Source organism: Canis lupus, chromosome 13, assembly GCF_003254725.2.
Source record: "Canis lupus dingo isolate Sandy chromosome 13, ASM325472v2, whole genome shotgun sequence".
Lineage (NCBI taxonomy): Eukaryota > Metazoa > Chordata > Mammalia > Carnivora > Canidae > Canis > Canis lupus.
The window spans coordinates 24,406,921-24,429,198 of NC_064255.1; the positions used below are offsets into that span (position 1 = coordinate 24,406,921).

The following is a 22,278-nucleotide window of genomic DNA, read 5'->3' on the forward strand; positions in this document are numbered from 1 at the left end:
GAAGAGAGAAGAGAAGAGAAGAGAAGAGAAGAGAAGAGAAGAGAAGAGAAGAGAAGAGAAGAGAAGAGAAGAGAAGAGAAGAGAAAAAGGGAAGGGAAGGGAAGGGAAGGGAAGGGAAGGGAAGGGAAGGGAAGGGAAGGGAAGGGAAGGGAAGGGAAGGGAAAGAAGAGAGAGAAGAGAAGAGAAGAGAAGAGAAGAGAAGAGAAGAGAAGAGAGAGGAGAGGAGAGGAGAGGAGAGGAGAGGAGAGGAGAGGAGAGGAGAGGAGAGGAGAGGAGAGGAGAGGAGAGGAGAGGAGAGAGAAGAGAAGAGAAGAGAAGAGAAGAGAAGAGAAGAGAAGAGAAGAGAAGAGAAGAGAAGAGAAGAGAAGAGAAGAAGAGAAGAAGAAGAGAGGAGAATTGGGAGTTTGTGGGGAACATGTTATAGTTACAGTGATAGCCTTGAGTCTACTGTCCCTTTTCCACATTGCTCGATCATTATTGTGCATGAGAGGATATATTTGCAAAGGGACCAGAATTATAGGGCCAGGACAAAGCTAACATGTGGATTATAGAATGAATAATTTCAGAGATGACATGTTTCTTCCAATGATGATTCCATCTATCAAAACATGACTGACACTCTCTTTGGATACCTGCCCCCAGAGCCAATTTCCAGCCTTTTTAAGAAAAACACAGCTTTTTTTTTTTTTTTTTTTTTTTTTAAGAGATAGCCACTAAATGAAGACCCTAGTTGTGGCAGAGCCAAGACTAAGACCCAGTCTAGAAATCCTATTGTCTCTCTACTCCACTAATGAAGCTAAATATGGGACAAGAAGATGGAAGCTCTGGGCCACTCAGGAACTGAGAAAGCAGCCTCCATAATCCACATGTGGTTTTATCTCGCTAACTACAGCTGACCCCTGGGTAAAGTGGTGTCTTTTTCCCCATTTACAGGTAAGGAAGCAGCAATTACCAGAGTCACATGGCTGGTCACTGGCAGAGGAATAAGAATCCAGGATGCAAATAGTATCGACAGCAATAATAAAAGGTGGTATTTACTGAGCACATCTTCTACGCTAAGCAGAATTTTAAGAACTTCACCTGAGTTATTGAATTTTAATCTCAAGGCAAACGTATGAGGGAGGTACTAAATACCGTTCCCATTTTGCAGATGAAGAAACCCAAATACAACCAACAAATCATTTATCCAAGTTTTCTCAGCTGTTGTGCAAGACGGGTGACATTTGCACGCAGGTGTTCTGAGTTTTCCAAATTAGCTTCCTCTCTCCCCAGTTTCCAGCACAAATCCATCTCTGTCGATTACACCCATTGCTTCCCAACAGCACATTCACCATGTAAAAACCCCTTTGAATATTTATCTAGTCAGAACCCCCAAAGGAGAGAATATATTCTGGAGCCTTATGTCTGAGAAGATCACTTTATGGTTCTTTCCATCTGGATGATTAACTATCCCAGTTTGCCTGGAACTGTCCCAGTTGTCACTCGGAAAGTCTCGCATGCCTGGAAACTCCTCAGTCATGGACAAACCAGGAATGTCTGTCACCCTACTTTCAACTCTGAAATCTGTGTATTTATAAATTTTACACCAAAACCTCTGACCGACCCTAAAAAGAAGAAGGTCAACTGGACACACCCCCAGAATCTCAAAGCTTCTCTTGTTTGAAGCCAAGCCAACTACACCGTACTCTCTTTTTAACCCATGTCTTACAGCTGGTTAGGGAAAACATGCAAAAAATGTGACACCGTTGGCAGGAGTGAGAAGCTCGAATATTCTCAGTGGATTGTGCAGTTTTATCATCTGTGAAGACTGCAATGGGGAGGACATTCTTCATTTTTAGTAAGTCATCCAAGCGGTACATTTGAGACGAGCCACCATTAGAAATTAGCAAGCAGGTCTCTCTCCGGCCTGTGCTGATTGCAAACCAAGAGAATTAATGAAGCAATGGACAGAAGCTGAGATAAGAAGCACTCAGGGGAAGCTGGCACAACTTCTTTAGGGACTTCACGTGTGTCAACACTGTCGGGGGTATAACCCTGGATTAGTGACTCAAACGGAGCACAGAAGTAAGTGAGCTTCAGCAACATGATAGTCTGAGCTGAGCATGTTAGCAGGGCATCTGGAGAGGAAAAGTTTGCCTGGGTGGGATTTGAGATTTGAGAAAAAATTAACCATTACCAGTTCCTTCACATTTCTGCAATTTCATTTTAAGGTGTTATTTCTTTAGCTCACCACCCTTAACAAAAGATGTCATCCTCTGTGTCTTGGTCTACCAGGGCTGATATAGCAACATTCCACAGACCAGGTAGCTTAACCAACAGGCATTGATTTCTGACAGTTCTGGAAGCTTGTGAAGTCCAAGATCAAGGCACTGGTGCATTTCGTTCTTGGTGGGAGCTCTCTTCCTAGCTTGCAGATGGCTGCCTTCTCTCCGTGTCCTCACGTGCTGGAGGGTGAGTGAGCTCTGGCTCTCCTTCTCTTGTTATAAGGATGCTGATCTCATCCCTGGGGCCTCATCCTCATGTCCTCATGACCTCATCTAAACCGAATCACTTCCCAAAGGCATCACCTCCAAATGCCATCACATTGAGGAGTAAGTCTTCAACATATGAATTTGAGGGCACACAAGCATTTAGTCCATAACACCCTGTGTCAGGAGCTCCCCGACCTGTGCAGGTTTGCCCCGGGCTCTGCAACTGATCACAGTTTTACTCAAGGTTAAATAAATACACACACTTGCACACACACACACACAATTTTGTTCTAACAAATTTTTAATTTGGGAATAATTTTAAATTTTTAGAACAATTGTAAAGATAGTACAGAGAGTACCCATATGCTTCTCACCTAGTGTCCACTATCATTAACATCTTACATTATCATGGTATATTATCAAAGCTAAGAAACCAATACTGTTATATTATTTTTAATGAAACTCCAGACTTTATTTGTATTTTACCAATATTTCCATTAATGGCCCTTTTTTATGCTCCAAGACCTAATCCTAGATTGTACTTAGTTGCCATGCCCCTTGAGTTTCCACTGGTCTGTGACAGTTATCACAGCCTTTCCTTGTTTTTGAGGACTTTGACAGCTTTGAGCAATACAGATCAGATATTTTGTAGATTGTCCCTCAGTTTGGATTTACATGATGAAAAACAGTTTTTATTCCATAATGCATCAGCCAGGATTTTGATTCTGCTCTGGCCAAATGACCTATAACAGAAATTGGGCCTTGCCTAATTTTTCTGAATAGGTATCCATTTTACATGCAGAATTTCTGTAGCTGGGTATTATGTCTCTGTCCTCAGTCCCTCCATTACTGAAGGGTGTCTGATCCAGAGGAAAGACCACAGGCATTAAAGCCATAAACGGTTGGATTCAAACCTTCACTTTCAGGGCACCTGGGGGGCTGGTTGAGCGTCTGACTTTGGCTCAGGTCATGATCCCAGGGTCCTGGGATCGAGTCCCACATTAGGCTCCCTGCAGGGAGCCTGCTTCTCCCTCTGCCTGTGTCTCTGCTTCTCTCTCTCTCTCTCTGTATCTCTCATGAAAAAAATAAATAAAAATCTTTTAAAAAGAGCCTTATTTTTTTAAAAAAATGAGAATAGGAGCAACTGGGTAGCAGTCAATTGAGTGTCAGACTTGGTTTCAGCTTGGGTCATAATCTTAGGGTCTTGAGACCTAGCCCTGTGATGAGCTCTGCACAGTCTGCTTGAGTTCCTCTCTCCCTCTTCCCTTTACCCCCATGCTCTCTCTCTCTCCCTCTCTCAAATAAATAAATAAATAAATAAATAAATAAATAAATAAATAAATGTTTTTAAAATGAGAATAAAATGCTGGTTTCATGATATTATTGTGAAGAATAAATGAGCTACCATGTAGCACTTGGAATTTTGCATAAAACTTGTGGGTATTTAATTAACATCCATTTCCTACCCCTTACATTTGCTCTTTTCAGCCATCCAGAGCCTGCCTCTGAATATCATGTTGTCACTTGTTCATAATAAGAATATATAGAAGATGGACTCATCACAAGAAAAAAAAAAGTGTAACTTTGTATGGGGACAGATGACAAGTAGACTTACTGTGGTGACCATTTCACAGCATATATAAATATCAAATCATCATGTTGTATGCCTGAAACTGATATGTTATATGTCAATTATACCTCAATAAAAAGGAAAGGAAGAAGATGGAGGCTGGGGTGGCTCCCCAGCTCACAACACCCCAAGAGTGTCATTATCTGTGTGATCCATTCCTTTCTTATAGTATGGATCTGCTTCACTAGTCACATGTCATGGAAGGGACATGTGACCCAAGTCAGTCAATGGTAGGGCTCCTCTTTGGCCATACTGATTGGTGCAAACCCAGAAAATCAGGGTCATTCCCTGGGAGTTTTCCCACTGGGGAAAGAAGAAAAAGTTCTCTTTCATCTCTGGCCATGCAGTTAGTTGTAAGGATGAGCTGCTTGTAGACCCGCTTCCTGCCTTGTGGAGATAGCCAGCCTGACAACAGGAATTGAAGAATGCATGAAGAAGCAGAGCTAAGAGATGGAGAGAGAAATTAATGGAATTCTGGTACTTGGGTCCATTGATTCCTGAGGTCAGTCTACCCCTGGCCTTTCCATAGTTTGATGATCTGGTTAAATCAATGATCCTTTTTCCTTAAGCTACTTTGGATTGTGACTTTATAGAGTACAATTAAAAAGATCTCAATAGATTGCTTTACTGAACGTTGCTGCCTACCATGATCTGTTCGAAACACCTTGCTCCATACCTGTAATCTTTTACTTCCTTTCTTCCATGGTCTAGTTGGCACTGAAGTGGCTTCCCTCTTTGTCTCTTTTCCCAACACTGGCTCTAAAGTTAAAAGTCTAAATTACTCTGACACAGACAATCTATTAAAGGAACAAGAATCAAAATCTCTAGGAGTGGGTCTGTGAGAATACACTGAAAAGAAATAAAATCACAAACAAGGTCACCTAGTTGTTCAGAACACACACTCCAGAGTCCATCAGACCTGAATCCATATCCTGCCTCTGTCACTCACTAGTTGTAGGTAACCCACTTCACCTCTGAGCCTCAGTTTTCCTGTTAAAAAATGAAGATGAGAATACCTTTTTTATGCAGTTCTTGTGTGACTTCAACAAGATAACATACATGTGATGCCAAGCAGAGTGCCTACTATTTTGCTGATATTTAACTTTATAATACCAGTTATTAATAATGATAATTAAAATTGTGTAAATCACCCAAATCCACCAATTCATCTTTGCCTCAGGAATGTTGGGTAGTCAGGCTTTGTGTCTGCCCTGATGTGCTGTAGTATGAAACACACATGAAGTACCACTCATGAAGTGTTCTTGCCACACACACACAATCAAAATCAGAATCAAATCAATCCTCAAGGGCTCATTTGTAGGAAAAGGGCATGAGAAAGAAGAGGTTAAATGAAACCATAAGGAAACAAATACACAACCAAACCAAAAAGTGGGACATAATAAAAGACAGATGACTTGATTTCTGCAATGAATCAATGGCAGAAGGAAAAGAAAGATAGAGAGAGATATAGATAGAGACTGAGAACAACCCATGGTTATGATATTATCTTAGCATATACACTCAACGGAGAGATACTTGAAAGAGTATTGGTTTTATGAGCCAGGTGGCTAGAGCTCTTATCCCGATCAGCTATTGTCATTACACAAATAAACTCATGATTCATCAAGGGGCGAAAAGCCAAGAGTTGATGCAAGGTTCAAATGAGACCATGTCTACCAAATATCTAATATGAAATTGTATCTATATATATTTTTGTAGACATCTCATTTAAATATCTATACATAGAGTTCCTGCAATGCCGACCATTTCTCTCCCTTTGCTCATTCTGTCCCCTTGAGTGTTTCAAGCTTATCTATAGCCTGCCACTATACCCATTAATGCAGTCAACAAACTCATATTGAATTACTATGAGTCTCAGGATGGCAGTAATTATAAGCACAGTAAGACAAAGTCCCTGCCCCAAGAGGATTTTCAATGCAGTCAAATTGTCGAAGCCACACGATGAAATAAAGGCAGAGGCTACTAAATGTGGCAAAGGGTTTGGGGCAGGAGACATGATTTCAAATCTCAGCTCTGCCATTCCCAGCTGAGTGAGTCAGGTCCACTCTGCACCCTGAATCACCTTGTTTTTGGCTCTGAGAGACCCATGTGTAGGGACAACTTCAACAGGCCTGATGCCCTCTGGCTTCTACTGGGGTTGACCTCCAGAGGAGCTTGGAGGCCGAGAGCAGAGGCAGGCAGGACAATTTTCTTCCTCATGACTTAGGACCTGCTGTATTTTACTACCTGAGGTCCCTAGGGGCTGCTCTCACAATGGCCCTCAAGACAGTTCTCTCTTTCCCTCCTCTTTTTAGTCCTTTGGGTAACAGCCCTGATGCTAACTAGTCCTGGAATACTGCACTATCCCTGTCGCTTCCTAATGCTGCCCACACCTTTTAAAATAATCCTTTACTAGACTGTTATGAAGCAGTCTCCTTTGTGTGAGCCACCTGTTTCCTGATGGAACCTTGACTAGTCCACGGGGTGATCTCAGGTAAGTCTTAAACTTCTGGAGCCTTTGTTTACTCATCTGTAAAGTGGGACTAAGTGTAATCCCTTCCACCTGGCCCTAGGCAACTTTGATTAAGGAGAAGGCTGTGAGGTACAAGGAAGACTAAACAGGGAGAAGGAGAGATCAAGGTTCAAATCTGACTTCTGCTCTTACAAGTTGAGTGACCTTTGGCATTTGGCAACAGATATCTTTGCAGCTCAGTTCCTTATAGATAAAGGACAATAGCCTACGTTCAATAGGACTAAGTTTGGCTGAGATCCTAAAGGGGGACAAAGCTAAGTAGCCATTGTTCTAAAGAGAGGAGCTAGGCCCCTCTCCAGGAGAATGTCTGGTCTGTATCCAAATCAACATTCCCAACAGCTTGCTTACAAGAAGACTAGAAGCTTCCTTAGAGAGGAAGAATTCTTCCCAAGAACCTAGTAATATTGGATGTGAGGTCATTTCCACTCACCCATAGCAAAATGATGATGTCTAGAATAATCAGTCTTGAAGAGAGCATTTGTTGCTAGAAAGCAGACTGGATGCTTGTGAGATGTGGAGATGCAGGGACTGGTCCCAAGCTGTATAGTCTTGGAGCACAGTGGAGTTCTTGGGACATCTTCAAATATGTTCTATTGGCATTAGTTGTTTAGAGACTAGTGACTAGCACTTCCCTGGAGAAGACGGAGGATGGGGCCCATCAAAGCAGCCCAGGATGGCAAAGCAAGTATGTACACATTTAACCGGGGCCAGGTGAATACCATGGAAGGTAGACAGCTTAACTTATCTGCTTAAGCAAACTAGGGTACCATGAGGTACAGAAACTGAGAGAAGTCACAAGAGGTTAGTGTAGTGCATTGCCAAGCTACAGTGTCCCTCATGAAAGATGCCACATGAATGAGACAACATTTGGATCCTACCATTTGTAGGGACTTTGCTAGCTAAGAGAACACTACGAACAGTGTCCACCACCAGATCTCTCATCCTTCTCATTACCCTAACCTTGAAAAATCCATCAACTATTAGGTGAGTCAGGTAAGAAGCGGAACGAGGATTATTGAAGAATGGATCGAAGGCCCCATGCCTTTACTGGTATCTGAGCATCTGGACATGCCTGAGCTGGGCAGAGGGAAGAAGCTCTAAACTGGATATGAGATTAAATTTTGACTTAAATTGGACTGGACATTTTAATACTTGTAAGTGACCAAGAAGTTATAGACCATCCCTGATATGCCATCAGGGGAAGGAAGAGGCAAATGAGTTTGAAGGCGATAGGGAGAAAAGTAAAACTATTTCCCGATTGTATCGACCAGGTCCAACCTATTTCCAACAAACCTATTATATTCATTTTGCAGAGTATTTGTGAAAAATAACTGAAATAACCCATCATGCTATATCCTTGTGAATAGCAGTGGTATTATTAAAGATTCTAATGTATATGTTACACGTGCAAGTTAACACACGCAGTAGTCACATTCCAACAAGGTTAATGTGGAAGAGTGGTTGCCCCAGTGTGCTTCAGCCCAGGGATATGTTTTGAGGGAACCCCTGGCTCCTGAGTGGCCAGGCTGGTATCCAGAAAGCTAAAAGCCAATGCAAAAGGTCTACACATTCTTTAACAATGACCACTGAACTGACATCCAGTCCAAATCCACAACACTAATTGGATCCTTTGTATATAACACCCACATAATAGTCTTCAAATTCTTAGAGCAGCACACAGAATATTTGGACTCTGGTTTCCAAACCCACTTTCCACAAATCCTACATTACCTGTTAGTTTCTTCTCCCTGGAAGCCGTCTGCCCTGCTTTTTGGTCATGGTTGTTGCCCTTGCAGGACAATCAAATTCTTTCCATTAAGACTAAAATACCTAGGTTTCTATGTTCTTCTAGGCTTCTTTTTTCTCCTCTCTTCAGTGATTCACCAACTCTATCATTAACTCTTACATCCTTTAAAGGCGGGTTAGGTGAGCCTGAATTGAATGAGTGACAAAAATGAGCCCGAGGCATTAAGAAAATTGTCAAAATTCACCTGCAGGACACAGGCCTTGAGGCTTTAAGGAGATTCACTCCCTGGGGCAGCTGGATGGCTCCATCGGTTAAGTGTCTGACTCTTGATTTCAGTTTAGGTCATGATCTCAGGGATGTGATATGGAACCCCATGTCAAGTTTCACATTGGGCATGGAGCCTGCTTGAGATTCTCTCTCTCCCTCTTCCTCTGCCCCTCTTCCCACCTCTTCTCCCCACCCCACCCCAAAAAAAGATGACGAAGAAGAAGATTCACTCCTTGTTTTTGTGCGCTCAGTGAATGTGGAGTGGATGTGCTTGTGACAGCACATTTGTGTGAATAACCAAAAGCGATCAAAGCTTCTGTGTAATCAGCATGTCCCTTCCTGACTGTATCCATGTGACAAGGGATGAAGGAGGAGTATCCTTCTTTAACCACTTCATGGTTAGCATTATGCAGACTACACAGATTCAAGAAGCCAGCTGGTATCAGAGTCTTGGCCACAATGCAGCTTCAACTATCACTACTCCTTCACTGTGCTCCACTGCCTCTGCACATAGGTCTCTCAATGACCTCTGAGGAAGGGGTGAGACTCCTTCCTAGAAGCTAAGGAGAAAGGGAGTTTTTCTTCTCCTATGAGTTTTGCCTAAAATATACTGCACAAAGTTTACAGAATGTTTCAACTAACCCTCCAGTTTAGTAGTTCTTCATGTTTTGGAGGATGTGCATAATAGCCATGGGACTCTTCTGAAAGATTTGGAAATTTTCTCAGAAAAAGAAGGCCACAGAAGATATAGATATACAATCTGTAGAAGTATCAGAAGGTTCATGAACACTATCTATAGACCTTTGCAGATCAGTGAATTCCAGGTTCAGATTCCTGTCCTCATGGAAGTAAAAAAGTACCTCCTTGTCAGGCACCCTCTGAGTATCAGTAAGAACCAGAGGATCAATGAATCCAAAGTGGTTCCTCTTCCAAGGAGTGTAGGGGGAAAGGGGACAAGGTCAGTTGGGTGAATGCTACTGAAAGCCGCTCTGTGAGAAGTCCTTGACTGAGCTTCCCCTTGCACTTTTAATTTAAGATTTTATTTATTTATTCATAAGAGACACAGAGAGTGAGGTAGAGACACAGGCAGAGGGAGAAGCAGTCTCCCTACAGGGAGCCTGACGCAGGACTGGATCCCCGGACCAGGATCACACCCTGAGTCTGAGCCGAAGGCAGACACTCAATCACTGAACAACCCAGGTACCTCACTCCTTGCACGTTCTTGCAGCAGAAAGCAATGCTTATAAGTGCCGCTATGCATTTCCAGTAAATTTGGTTCAAGTCCAGCTTGGATTCGTGACTGCGATTCGTGTTATATGGATCATCATAATGTTCATGGGCCAAGTACCTTCTCAGCTGATGAATTTTATGAAAACATCTTTTTTAATATTTAGCAAACTCCTTGTTGGAAATCTGCTATATGCCTTATATTTCATGTCCCCTGATTCCAACATCGTTTCTCCTCCTCTATTACCCAGGCTGCAGAGGAGACTGATGAGCACACGTTAGAAATATAGTGAACATAATTTAGGGAACATAAGGGTCCCTGTCAGAACACAGGTGGGTGTCCATGAAGGAGCTGATCCAGAGTGCCCGGGGGAGGGGGGGGCAGCCTGCCCTTAAATGCCATCTTAACTGATTTTACCATTAAACACATTGCCTTTGGTGGAATGAAGGGTGGGAGGTATGGAAATGAGAGCAAAGGTATGGAATTCTCATGATGAGAATCATGAAGGCAAAAAGATTCTAAATTTTACAGACTAAAGAAAGTGGACTGGAAATAGAAAAGGGAAAAAAAAAAGATAAAGAAGAAAAAAAATCACAGCAAACCCAGAGATGAACTACTTAAGCACCCATCTCATGGCCCGGTGTCACCCTGGCTTAAGAAGGCTCAGCAAGCCCCTGTAGCAAGAGCTTTTACCTCAGGGAGGACGAGGAGGGGTGGTTTTTAAATCTTCCCTCATAATAGTCATAAGCAGGGTGAGGAGGCTGCAACTATTGGGTTGATTTAGTAACAGAGGTCACCTTGCTATCTGCACAGCTTTCTTGTCTGCTTTTTTCTCTGGTGGGAAGCTTAAGACCTGAGACAACAAACTTAAGACAACCCCTTGGTTGTTTAGATGGGACTGTCTAGAAACAAATTTGTTTAAATAATGGAGGTAGCAAAATGATATAGGAACCCTCGAGGGAAGCTGCTTCCTCATTATCATGGTCACTGTCATCATATTATCATGATTACCTGGCTAGATGCAAGAGTGGTGTCGAATGTGTGTGTGTGTGTGTGCGCGCGCACATACATCTTCCCAGCAGCCCTGCAGATGTAGATTTCGAGTTGTCATTTCATAGATGAGCACACTAAAGCTCCCAAAGACTAGATGTCCTCCCCAAGGGCTCTCACTTCACTCAAAAATCAACAGCACCAGAATTATGTTCCAAATGTTATTAGCTCCCAAACCCCTTGGGTTCCATTATTTACTTTATTTCCAATTAGTCATTTAGCAAACGGATTTGCAGACCTTGGCTATGATGTGCTGGACACCGTGCTAGGCTGTAGGGATACCAAAATGAGGAGACACTATCCTCAGGAAGTCCACAGTCTAGTAAAATAAACTACTATCCACTGGAATATTTGGAAATTTGCCTTCACTACGAAAGCACTGTACAAATACTGGCTGCTCCGATTGGACTAAAGCAGTGTCACTCTCATCTTTCACCCATTTCTTCAGGAGCCCTGCCAACCTCACTTACACCTTTGCACTCCTTATCTCCTTTCCTCCGGGGCTGACTTCCAGGCTACAGGTCAAAGTCTGCATCTGCTCTCTGTGTCCCTCTCTGTCGGTTCCCAGGTCACAGTTCCCTGGCTCTCTTTCTGTCTGCCACACACCCTGCTCCCCTTCCGGCCCTCCCCCTGGCCTGGTCCTGCTGTTAGTGCCTGGACTCAATCAATTTCTTAATGCTGTGATCAGTGGCTCAGTCAATTTAGGGAGGGGGGGGGGAAGGCAAGGAACCAGGTCTGAAAGGCTCTGTAGGATGCCGAAGGAGAAGAGTCTGATTCTGAGGGAGTGCCCCAGGAGAGGGTAGATTAAATTTATTGAGTGTCGGTGTTATGAGCAAGGACTTTGGAGTCTTATAGACTTTTTCTCATCAGTCTTTCTAGCTATGTGACTTGGAGGAAATAATTAATCATTCTCTGCCTTGGTTTCTGGAGACTTACTAAACTCCTTACAGTGTGACTCAAAGTAGTGACTGAGTTATCAGAGCAAAATAATTATCATTATACAGCATTTGGCATTTAATTCAAGGAGTGTTAGATGGCCGTATGAACACTCAATGAGATGTGGTCCCCATGTGCCGGACATGTTCAACTGATCAGCCCCAGATTCTCCATCCTTCCCTGTGCACCAGGAGGCTGACCTGGATGACTCCATTATTGGGCTCCCTTGCAATTTGGTTTATCCTAGGCTTTGGCCAATTAGAAATACCAGCAGAAGAGGGAGGATTGTGAAGTGGGCTGTTTATTCTCAGTCACACCTGGAGCAGGCTATCTCCTTTCTCCTTGGGTCTTGTTTGTGTCAGACAGCTTTCTCCATACTGGTCAGGCCCTCCCTGTTTCTGTTCCATATGCCACTCTGTCCTTCTTTCTCTTGGACCTGTTCTTATCACGTACTGCTTCTTCCCTCAGGGTTTCTCTATTCCCACATAGGACGTCAGTAGTCTCTTGATTAAAGTGTCCTTGAGTGTGAATAACCTGAAGGTGATGTCTTCTCCCAGGACCCTGACCGAAACCACCCCCTTCACTTTGCCTGAGATGCTGCTTGCTCCAAAAGAGGGCAAGAATCCAGTTTTGAAGTTCTTGTCTTCTGGCTTGAGTCTGTGTTGTTGGGAGGATTGAGAAAGAAGTACTAGTTAAAGTAAATAACCCTGGGGAGGACAGGTCATGGAGGAATAAAGAAGGAATAAAGAATAAAGCTCTTATGGAAAGAGCTTGTAATTGGAATGAGGAACCACCTATCTCAATTCTTTTATCTCTGGAGATCACCCCACAGCATCTTCCTTCCTGTCCAGCACCTCCAGCACCCTCCTCCCCAGGACTCCTGAGAGCAGATCTAAGCCCACACTAACTCTGGGGCGAGGAGGGGATAGGACTGACTGATGAAGAGCAGAACAGATGTTCAACTTCACTAGTAACCGAGAAAAGGAAATGAAACAACGTTTAATGGTTTTAAACAAACGAGGAGCGCTTTCTAAACCAGGGCACATTTTTAGATTGACAATTTTTAACACAAAGACTTCTGGTTTCAGCTCAGAGATGTAGAGCACTGGAAAGAACATGGCTCTCACCCTCACAACAATAACAAAAACAGCTGGACGAACTACAAGGTAACAGCTTCTCTTGCACCTGTCAGAGAATGGAGGCCACAGGACTATGCTGGAGTCTGGGAGAAGTAGGCATCTACGAAGGAGGCACATGATTCAAGCATTTGCTCCTTTATTAACCTGGGGCAGATGCCAGGTAAGAAGATTCAGTTAAAATCATGTGTGAGTATAGTGTTATGTGAAAAATACACAGACCTATATGCATATATGTATACAAGTTGACTCACACTAACAAACGGTGGGTATGTATTAATTTGAATTAAGGGTGGCGTAAATTATACCATACTTAGTTCACTTCACAGAGTGGGTTTAATCATTCTCATTTACTTCATTGTTACCTTTACTTTTACACATTCTATTTTTAAATATTTCCAACTTCCATATAATTACAGAGAGTAAGACATACATCCACAGAGCTCTCACTCCCCAGATTTAACCTATGCCAATATATGCCCCCTCCCACGCTGGCCGCCCCTCCTCTGTTTCAATGGGGCTGACCCAGCTCCTTAGGTTCGGCAGACTTGCAGGAGCCCTGGACAATGCCCACCCATCTTACTGCCCATGGCAGCCTCACCATACCTGCACAACTGTACCTTGTATTCTCCTCTCTGGTTTAGCAACCCATCCCCTTCCTCTCTAAATGGGACTCAGTGTGGCGAGTTCATTTTTGTTTCGCTTGGAGCTGGTGAGTTTTTGTTTTCATGTGTAAGAAAAAGGATCTGCTTTCAGCCTCAGCTTTGAAGCAGAAATCGGCCTGTACCAGACTAAAATAGATGCTTCCTGTCACACAAAGATCTTAATGATAAAACCGCTGATTTTGGAAGCCCTGATATATACTAACTCATTTAATGTATTGTTCCATTTGCCTTTCTAGCAACACTGAGGGGTGTGTGGGGCCAGCCCTGCCTTCCAGACAGGAAACAGAACTGGAAAGGCCAAGGCTTATGGAGCCTTGTGTATCTATCAGGCACCCAAACTTGCACTCTCTTTTTAATGACAAAGGTACAGATTATCTTTTATTTCACAATATCTAGATCGGTTACTCTAATAGGCCTTTTCTCTATCTGTGGCCTCATTCCAGAAAACTGAGGTTGAGAGGTAAATTACCTCCACGTTAGCGGGGACAAGTGGGGCTCTCCAATATTTATTTGTAGCTAAGCCTTCAATTCCTGGATATGACATTATTTTGAACTTAGACGAAGGGTATAGCAGAACTTCACTACTCTCTGTCTTAGGTCTGTGCCATCAAAGCAGCCCCTGGGACAAGTGATTTGGGTGAAGGCAGGTTCAAGGACTGGGGAGGGCCCTCAAGAGAGAGGAAATGCAGGAAGCAGCATGGGCAGGGGAGGAGGCTAAGCCAGGATGTGGTCTCAGCAAGATCTAGCTTTAGCCTGAGCTCATAGGGAGTTCTGGAGCATGAAATATGCCAGTTAGTCATTGCCACTTTGAGGCATAGGGATGGCCTTTGTGGAAAGGTGAGAATTATCTTCTCGCAGCAGCTGGGGAATTTGTGTGGGGACCGAGTAAAAGGAATCCCAAGAAGGAACCAACATCCCAGCTCCACTGTCCTCAAACATTTGAAAGATTGACGAGGACCACAAGTAGCCTTTTGTATTATGATAGAAAGGCACAGAATGATTAGAAGGTTTGACTTGGAACTAAAGAAAACCTGCTACCTTTTAGATGATTGGACACACTGGATAAGGAGATTAAGTATGAGGGGGGTGGTGGTGGAAATGCTGGTCTTAAATGGTGAATTTCCTCTACCATCTGCAAAACCATTCAATTGCAGGGAGAATGAGTTTGGTCCATGGCTGACTACCTCCAGAGCCTTCTGCTATTCTTTCTGATGATGTCTTCACGGAAGCCCCATTGCCAGCCTTGAGATTGCTGATTTCAAGGCACTTTTAAGACAAAAATAAAAATTCCATTACTTTCTGAGGGAGATGACTGTCTGCTCCTTTTGAGCTGGGCCGGAGGGAGCATTCAGAATACATTGCTGGAAGTAAATGGAATTTTTCAGCTATTTAAATTGCAATTCACCCCTGAAAACTTCATTTTATCAAAACTTCAGGTTAATACTATTTTCCGTGCTCAGGTATTCTCCCCAAATACACATGCAGGAGACGCTGGAGCCCAGGGGAGACTATTCCAGAGACAGAGTTCCTTAAAGAGGCCTCAGGTACTAACATCTTCACAGCCATGTAACAAACAAAATTCAGAAAGGACTGACCTTTAACATGACAGACAGGTGTGCTGGGACAGAGGACGCTACTGAAATCAGAGGATTTAATTCTACCTGTGTGCTGGTGAGAAGGTCATGTAATTGTGGGATGCCTGGGTGGCTCAGCGGTTGAGTGTCTGCCTTCTGCTCAGGGTGTGAGGCCGGGGTCCAGGGATGGAGTCCTGCATCAGGCTCCCTTAGAGGAGCCTGCTTCTCCCTCTGCCTGTGTCTCTGCCTTTCTCTCTTGTGTCTCTCATGAATAAATAAATACAACCTTAAAAAAAAGAAAGAAAGAAAGAAAGTAATATAATCGCTCTGAGCCTTTTAGTTCACATCTCTGAAATAAGATTTGGGACACCTTCCTTGTCTATCTCAAATTGCTGTCGTGACAATTACATTAGGTCACTTTATACAAAAGTGCTATACAAAAACCTACAATTAAACTTATAGAGTTCAAAATTCTAAGACAAGAATCCCCTCAAGAACACCACACCTTGGTAAACATACCTTATATAATCCTTGCTCCCCGAATGTGAACATGTCCTGTGAATATGATAGGCTAGGCACTCCCATGATTAGACTATGTAACTTCAGTTACATAACTTAACAAACCGGAGAGAGATTTTTCCTGCTGGCTTTGAAGAAAGTAAGTTTCCAGGTCATGGTTAGGACCTAGGGGTAGCCTTGAGAAGATGAGATGGACTGCCTGCCAGCATAAAAACAGGGACTTCAGTCCTACAGTCAAAATGTAAATTCTACCAACCACCCAAATGAGGGTGAAAGAAGAGCCTGGCTCAAAGAGAGAATTCATTCTAAGGCTTGTTAGACCTTGAACAAAAAATCCAGTTACTCTGGGCCAGGACATCTGACCTACAAAAATATGACATAATAAATGGGTGTGAGTTTAGCCTACAAGTTTGTGCTGATTTGTTACATACCTACAGAAAATGGATATACAATTAGTTGTTCTGAAATGGTTGATTAAGGACCTCTGAAACCCATTTCTCTATAAAAGCAATGAGAATATGAGTGAAAAGTGTCAAAATACCTGTTTCATAACTCTGAAAAATCACCAGTGGCTTCCAGTAATCCAAACAGTATTTATTCAAGAAAAATGGCTGAATTTGGGCAAGAATAGTGAGCTTTGTGGCATTTTAACTGGACTTAGGCCCATCAGCCTCTCCCCAGCAATTCAGGAGCACTGGAAGCCAAAAGCCTCACAGCTACAGTAGCTGTGAAAACAGCAGCTTAGCAGCTACTGAAGTAAGCAAAATGGGTTTGGAGCTTCCAGGAAGTCCCATTCCTAGAAATTGTCACCATGCGATCTATCTGGCAGTTTGTGAAAAAAGCTCCACTTTTAAGGATGTCTTTATTTGATCTAATCAGAGCATGTTCTTTGTGAGGAGCCCCACCCACAGAGTATTTGTCAAATACAATCAGTGGCAATTGTTTAATATCACAGCTGCCCAGAGATGTGTTAACAGTTAGAGCTAACAAGTGCAAATCAAATATATTAAAAAGAAAAGCTGGATAATGAGATATCCATAGGCATCTTTGAAAAGCTCCAGCATATTACTGAGAATCTAGAAGCCCGTGTACATTTTCAGGACTGTGTATATGCCCCAGAAAGCGCTAAATATGTCCTACTCTCTCACCTCTGGTTATGCTGTCATGCTTTGCATAAGCAAGGAGTTAAGTATAAGCTAGAATCATAAACTGCTTGCCAGAGCACTGAAAACATAACTACACACACACACACACACACAGTCCTTAAAAAGGAAGGTTATTAGTTCATGTAGTTTTATGGAAATCTCTTGTTTAGTCATTAGTTTATCACTTCAATAGCCACGCATGACACAGAATGCAGATTTTATAGAAATAGTCCAAGAAAGTCACTCAACTAGCAAACTGCAGCAATATCAAAAAGCCTGGAGAAGAGAATCTGATTTTCAGACTTGACACATCATACTATTTAAAATATCCAATTTTCATTAACAATAGCAAACAATACAAGACATGCAATGAAATAGGAAAGTGTGGGTCATACAAAAAAAAAGTTTATAGAAGTTATTCCTGAGAAAGCCTAAACACTGGACTCACTAGGTAAATCAGTTATCACAAATCAGTTAAATCAGTTATCATTGAATACATTCAATTCCACTTGATCATGGTGTATTATCCTTTCTTACATATGCCTGGATTTGATTTGCTTATATTTTGTTAAGGATCTCTACATTTATGTTCATAAGGGGTATTAATTAGTCTAAAGTTTTTTGCTATTTGTCAGGCATTTCAACATAAAACAAACCCACATTTTCTTCTGAGTGTCTACTCTGCCTCCAATCTCTATTAGCCAAGAAGCAAGGCAAGAGCATACATTTGTTTAACCACTATGTCACCTTGGACAAGTGATGTGAATTCTCTGAGCCTTGATGTCCTCATCCATAAAATGGGAATATTAATATCTGTTTCATTGTGTTGCTGCAGAGATTAGATGAGAAAATATGTATATTATGATAGCTTGACTTTTTCTCTCCATAAAAGATATGTTGAAGTCCTAACCCTCAGGATCTCAGAATGGGACTTTATTTAGAAATAGAGTCATTATAGATGTAATTACTTAAGATGAGGTCCAACTAGAGTAAGAGAGGCCCTTCCTCCAATATGACTGGTGTCCTTATAAGAGGATAACTAAGTGGTGACACAGACACAGGGGGAGAATGCCTTGTCATGATAGAAGTGGAGATCAGAGTTATGCTACCACAAGCCAAGGAATTCCTGGGGCTACCAGAAGCTAGGAAAAGGCAAGGAAAAACATTCCTCAGAGACTTTTAAGAGAGTTTGGCCCTATGAAGACATTGACTTTGGATTTTCTAGACTTCAAAACTGTGAAAGAATAAATTTCTATAGTTCTAAGCCACCTAGTTTGTGGTATTTTGTTATGGCAGCCCTAAGAAACTAGTGTACATGTAAAGCTCTAGAACAACACCTGGCGTATGATAACTCCATTATAAATATTCTAGATGTTTTTCCTTGTTGTTTCTGTTAATTTTAAAATAATTTTATAAGTTAAGTAATTAGTCTGCTTGAGCTATCATATCAAAATACCACAGACTGGGTGGCTTTAGCAACAGAACCTTATTTCTCACAGTTCTGGAGGCTAGAAATACATCAGGGTTCCAGTATGGTCAGGCTCTGGCAAGGATCTTCCTCCTGGCTTCCAGACATTCACCTTCTTGTTGTGTGCTCACATGGTGGAGAGAGGAGAGGAAGCAAGCTCTCTGGTATCTCTTTCTTTTCTTTCTTTCTTTCTTTCTTTCTTTCTTTCTTTCTTTCTTTCTTTCTTTCTTTCTTTCTTCTTTTTTCTTTCCTTTCTTTCTTTCTTTCTTTCTTTCTTTCTTTCTTTCTTTCTTTCTTTCTTTCTTTCTTTCTTTCTTTCTTAGAGAAAGCAAGCTAGAGAGAGAGAGAGAAAGAGAGAGAAAAAGCATAAGCCAGGAGGAGAGGCAGAGGAAGAAGCAGACTCCCCACTGAGCAGGGAGCCCAAGAGTAGGCTCAATCCCAGGACCACAAGCTCCTGACCTGAGTCAAAGGCAGATACTTAAGTGACTTGAGTTACCCAGGTGCTCCCCTGGTGTCTCTTCTTATAAGGACACTACTCCGATTATGGAGGCTTTATACTCATGACCTCATCTAAGCCTAATTGCCTCTTAAAGTTCCAACCTCCAGACACCATTACATTGTGGGTTAGATCTTCAATATATGAATTTTGGGGAACACAATTCAGTCCATAGTAGTAAGTATTATTAACTCTGTTTAATGGGTGTGAAATTATAACACACAAGAAAAAGAATAAAGGATAATGGTATTAAAGGGGAAGATTCTTGTAGACGTGTGACTTCCTCATGGGTATTTTCATACACAGCCATGTACATACCATAGCAACAGTAGTATTACAGCCCCTGGACTCAGAGAGCCTGAGTTCAATTCCACCTTCTGCCATTCATGAACTCTGGGACTTTGGGAAAGTTACTTAACTGTTCAGAGTCTCAATATCCTTCCTTGCATCAGGGACAATTCCTAAAGTCATGGAGTAAGTCTGAGCACTCAATGACAAATACATGTCAAGAGTGTCCCAGAGTGCCTGGCACACAACAAACATCAAATAAAAGTTCAAATTTCAAAGATAAATATACAAAGCTGGTTGATGTAGCTGTGATAATTTGAACAGATTTAGACAACTTCAAAATTCAACTATAAGTTAAAGAAACTACAATCCATTCCCATAAAGAGATACATTGAGGCATAAGACAGAATAAGATAGCTAGAATAAGACAGATTTATGTTGACTTACTAAGTTCTTTCCTTGTACCCATCTGTTGTGTGACTTTAAGCAAGTGATCTAACCCCTCTGGGCCTGTTTTCCCATCTAAACTGTGAAAATAAAAGCAGTACCTATTTCATAGAGGGTTACATGACATACAGTCCAGACAAGATACTGAAAATCTTCCCGGGCACATAGCGAGCACATGATAAATATTAGCCATTAATATATTATGATTCCATTTGCATGGAAGGAAGGAAGGAAGGAAGAAAGGCTAACTGGTTAATTTCTGGAAAAAGATATAAGAATCTGCTATTAACTGTTACTTCTGGGGAGTTTGAGGAAGAAGGGTTTGAACTTTCCCTTTACCCTTTGGGTACCATTGGAAACAAACCAACCCCAAATTATTAGCTCTCCTACTTTCATTGGCTCACATTCCCTCTCTAAAAATATTCCAATGGTCTGACTCAACGAGTTATTTTCAAAAAGTCCGTTTTACCAGCTTTGTAGTCCTGGCTTGTCCCAACTGGTTCAACAGTTTCAAGAGAAAAGCAGAATTATCAACTCTGTGAATAATTAACAAGTTGAGTTTGATCTCTGGCCTAAGACTGACCACTGAACTTAATTATTTGCTGTGAACAAAAAGACAAGGAAAACTTCTGTATGTCAGCACTTTTTTTATGCCTGGAGAGGTAGGGAAGCCAGAAGGATCATTTGCACTCTGTTCCTCCTCTAGGAGATGAAGTCTCCTGCCCAAGGTCACAGGTGCTTGGGGTCTGGGACTCCATTCCTCAGGGACTGGGCAAGGTTTTGGAAATTAAACAGTCTCAAGTTTAAGTCATAATCGGTTGTATGACTTTGGACAAAATTACTCCCTCCATCCCCTGACTTCCTTTGTCATTTGTAAATGGGGGTGATAGTATTTATAGGCACTTAAGCTAATATTCTGCAGAGATATTAACATTTTTCAGCAGTCATCAGCCAATCAAAATGCCTCACATAGAGCAGCAGCTGAATGCTGGAGGCCCCAGCTCTGCGTGCATATACCTGTCAGTCTGTGGAAATATTATGGGTGTCCCAGGGCAGTAACCAGGTGGTCAGGAAGGGGGGTGCTGTGGTGGTGAGGGATGGGTTTTATGGAAGCAGCTATTTACCCACTGCTATGGAAGTATTTCAAGATTTTAGTATCTGCTTAGGTGTTCGAATGGCTACAGGATGGATAGGGGTCTTTTGCAATACGAGTTTGCATTTCTAGGGGAATTTACTCTGTGCTTGGCACTCTGCCTAACTTCTTTCTCTCATATGGTTCCATATAATCTTCACAAACACTCTGGAAGGTGCTATATCAGGTTCATACTTTCAATGAGGTTAAATGCCTCTCCGAAAGTTACAATGGCTGGTAACTGGTAGACCAGTGATCTGAATTCACACTGACCTATGGCAGAGCCAGCCTCACACCTGCAATGGGAGAGAGTGAGAAATCCTGGGCAATAGTGCAAAACTGAAATTGAGAACATGGGGAGAAGGACGAGTAAGAGAGCTGGGCTGGAGGACACTTCAAATGAGAATTAACAAATCTGCTAGACACGCAGAGTCTGTGGGCAAGAATGACATTAAGTACCTGTATCCCACCTGCCCTTTGCAGATGGAATAAAATGTTGACAAAGATGAATCTGCATCAAGGGTAGACTATGCCCACTCTGCACTATGCCCATTCAAGCAACTTTGAAATTATGCCCAAATAATAAGTTCAAGTAAAAGGAAAAATCACAGCCCTTTGCACATGGGGTGTCATCTTCCCTCAGCTCTTTGTCATCTCTCAGTTGGATTGCCCAGTTTCTTGCCTTCATCTACTCAGTTTTCAGAGTACCAGGGGCCAGTGAAGAAGATGTAAGTGGAATGTTCCACTTCATCAACTTTCAACAGCACTGAGGAAATCTGAAGAGAAGCTTTTGTGATTGTGGGACTTGGAAACACTTGCAAAATGAGAGTGAGTGTAACCACTGGAAGAACCTGCCATGTAGCAGGAAGAACAACATTGGCCCAGGAGTCAGATAACTGTAGGTTGATCTTGTTGGGCCCATTTCATAGCTCAGCAATTTTGGGCAAATCATGACTTCATATTAAAATGAGAATCATAGTGGCAACCTCCCAGATTACACTGAAGATTAAATGAAATACCATTTGTAAGATTCCAGTCATGGGGTCTGGAATATAGTATGTGCTCAGCAAACATTTTATTTCCTTTTCTTAGAGGCTCAATTTCTATACCTATTCAAGGAGGATGGTAGTACTATCTTAAGAAGAGGGTGCAGAGATTTAATTCAATACCTAGGAAACACACTTTGACAATGAGTAATGTTACCAAGACGTTAAGTTAGCGTTGTCAGCGATGGAAGGAGTTGATGAAGGTGGCTCAAATGTCCTCTAGTCCCTAACTACCCCTCACATGTGAGGGAATGAAAGTCTCATTCTCTTTATTACTTTAAAGTATCTCTGATTCTTCAACAAGACTATTGAAGCATTATCTATGACTCTGAACACAATTCACATCTAGCCTAGGGCTGTGGAAGCTCCAAAAAATGTGGTGAACATGTGCATTTCCAAAGAAAAGGCCAAGGAGGTCACAGGTATTGTGAAAATTTCATTAAAATGAAAGGTTTGTCCAAAGAGAACTGTAAAGTGGTGAAACTATGAGGCTCTGGATA

At 42.1% G+C, this 22,278-nt stretch overlaps 1 long non-coding RNA gene across 1 annotated transcript; it reads right to left on the reverse strand.

Annotated features, from left to right (window-relative positions):
- Nucleotides 1-11,967: 11,967 nt before the first annotated feature.
- Nucleotides 11,968-18,613, reverse strand: LOC125752330 (uncharacterized). Its single transcript, XR_007401561.1, has 3 exons — nucleotides 18,482-18,613; nucleotides 15,325-15,523; nucleotides 11,968-12,519 (listed from the first exon to the last, which is right to left on the reverse strand). It is a non-coding gene; the product is annotated as an uncharacterized LOC125752330 (long non-coding RNA).
- Nucleotides 18,614-22,278: the final 3,665 nt, after the last annotated feature.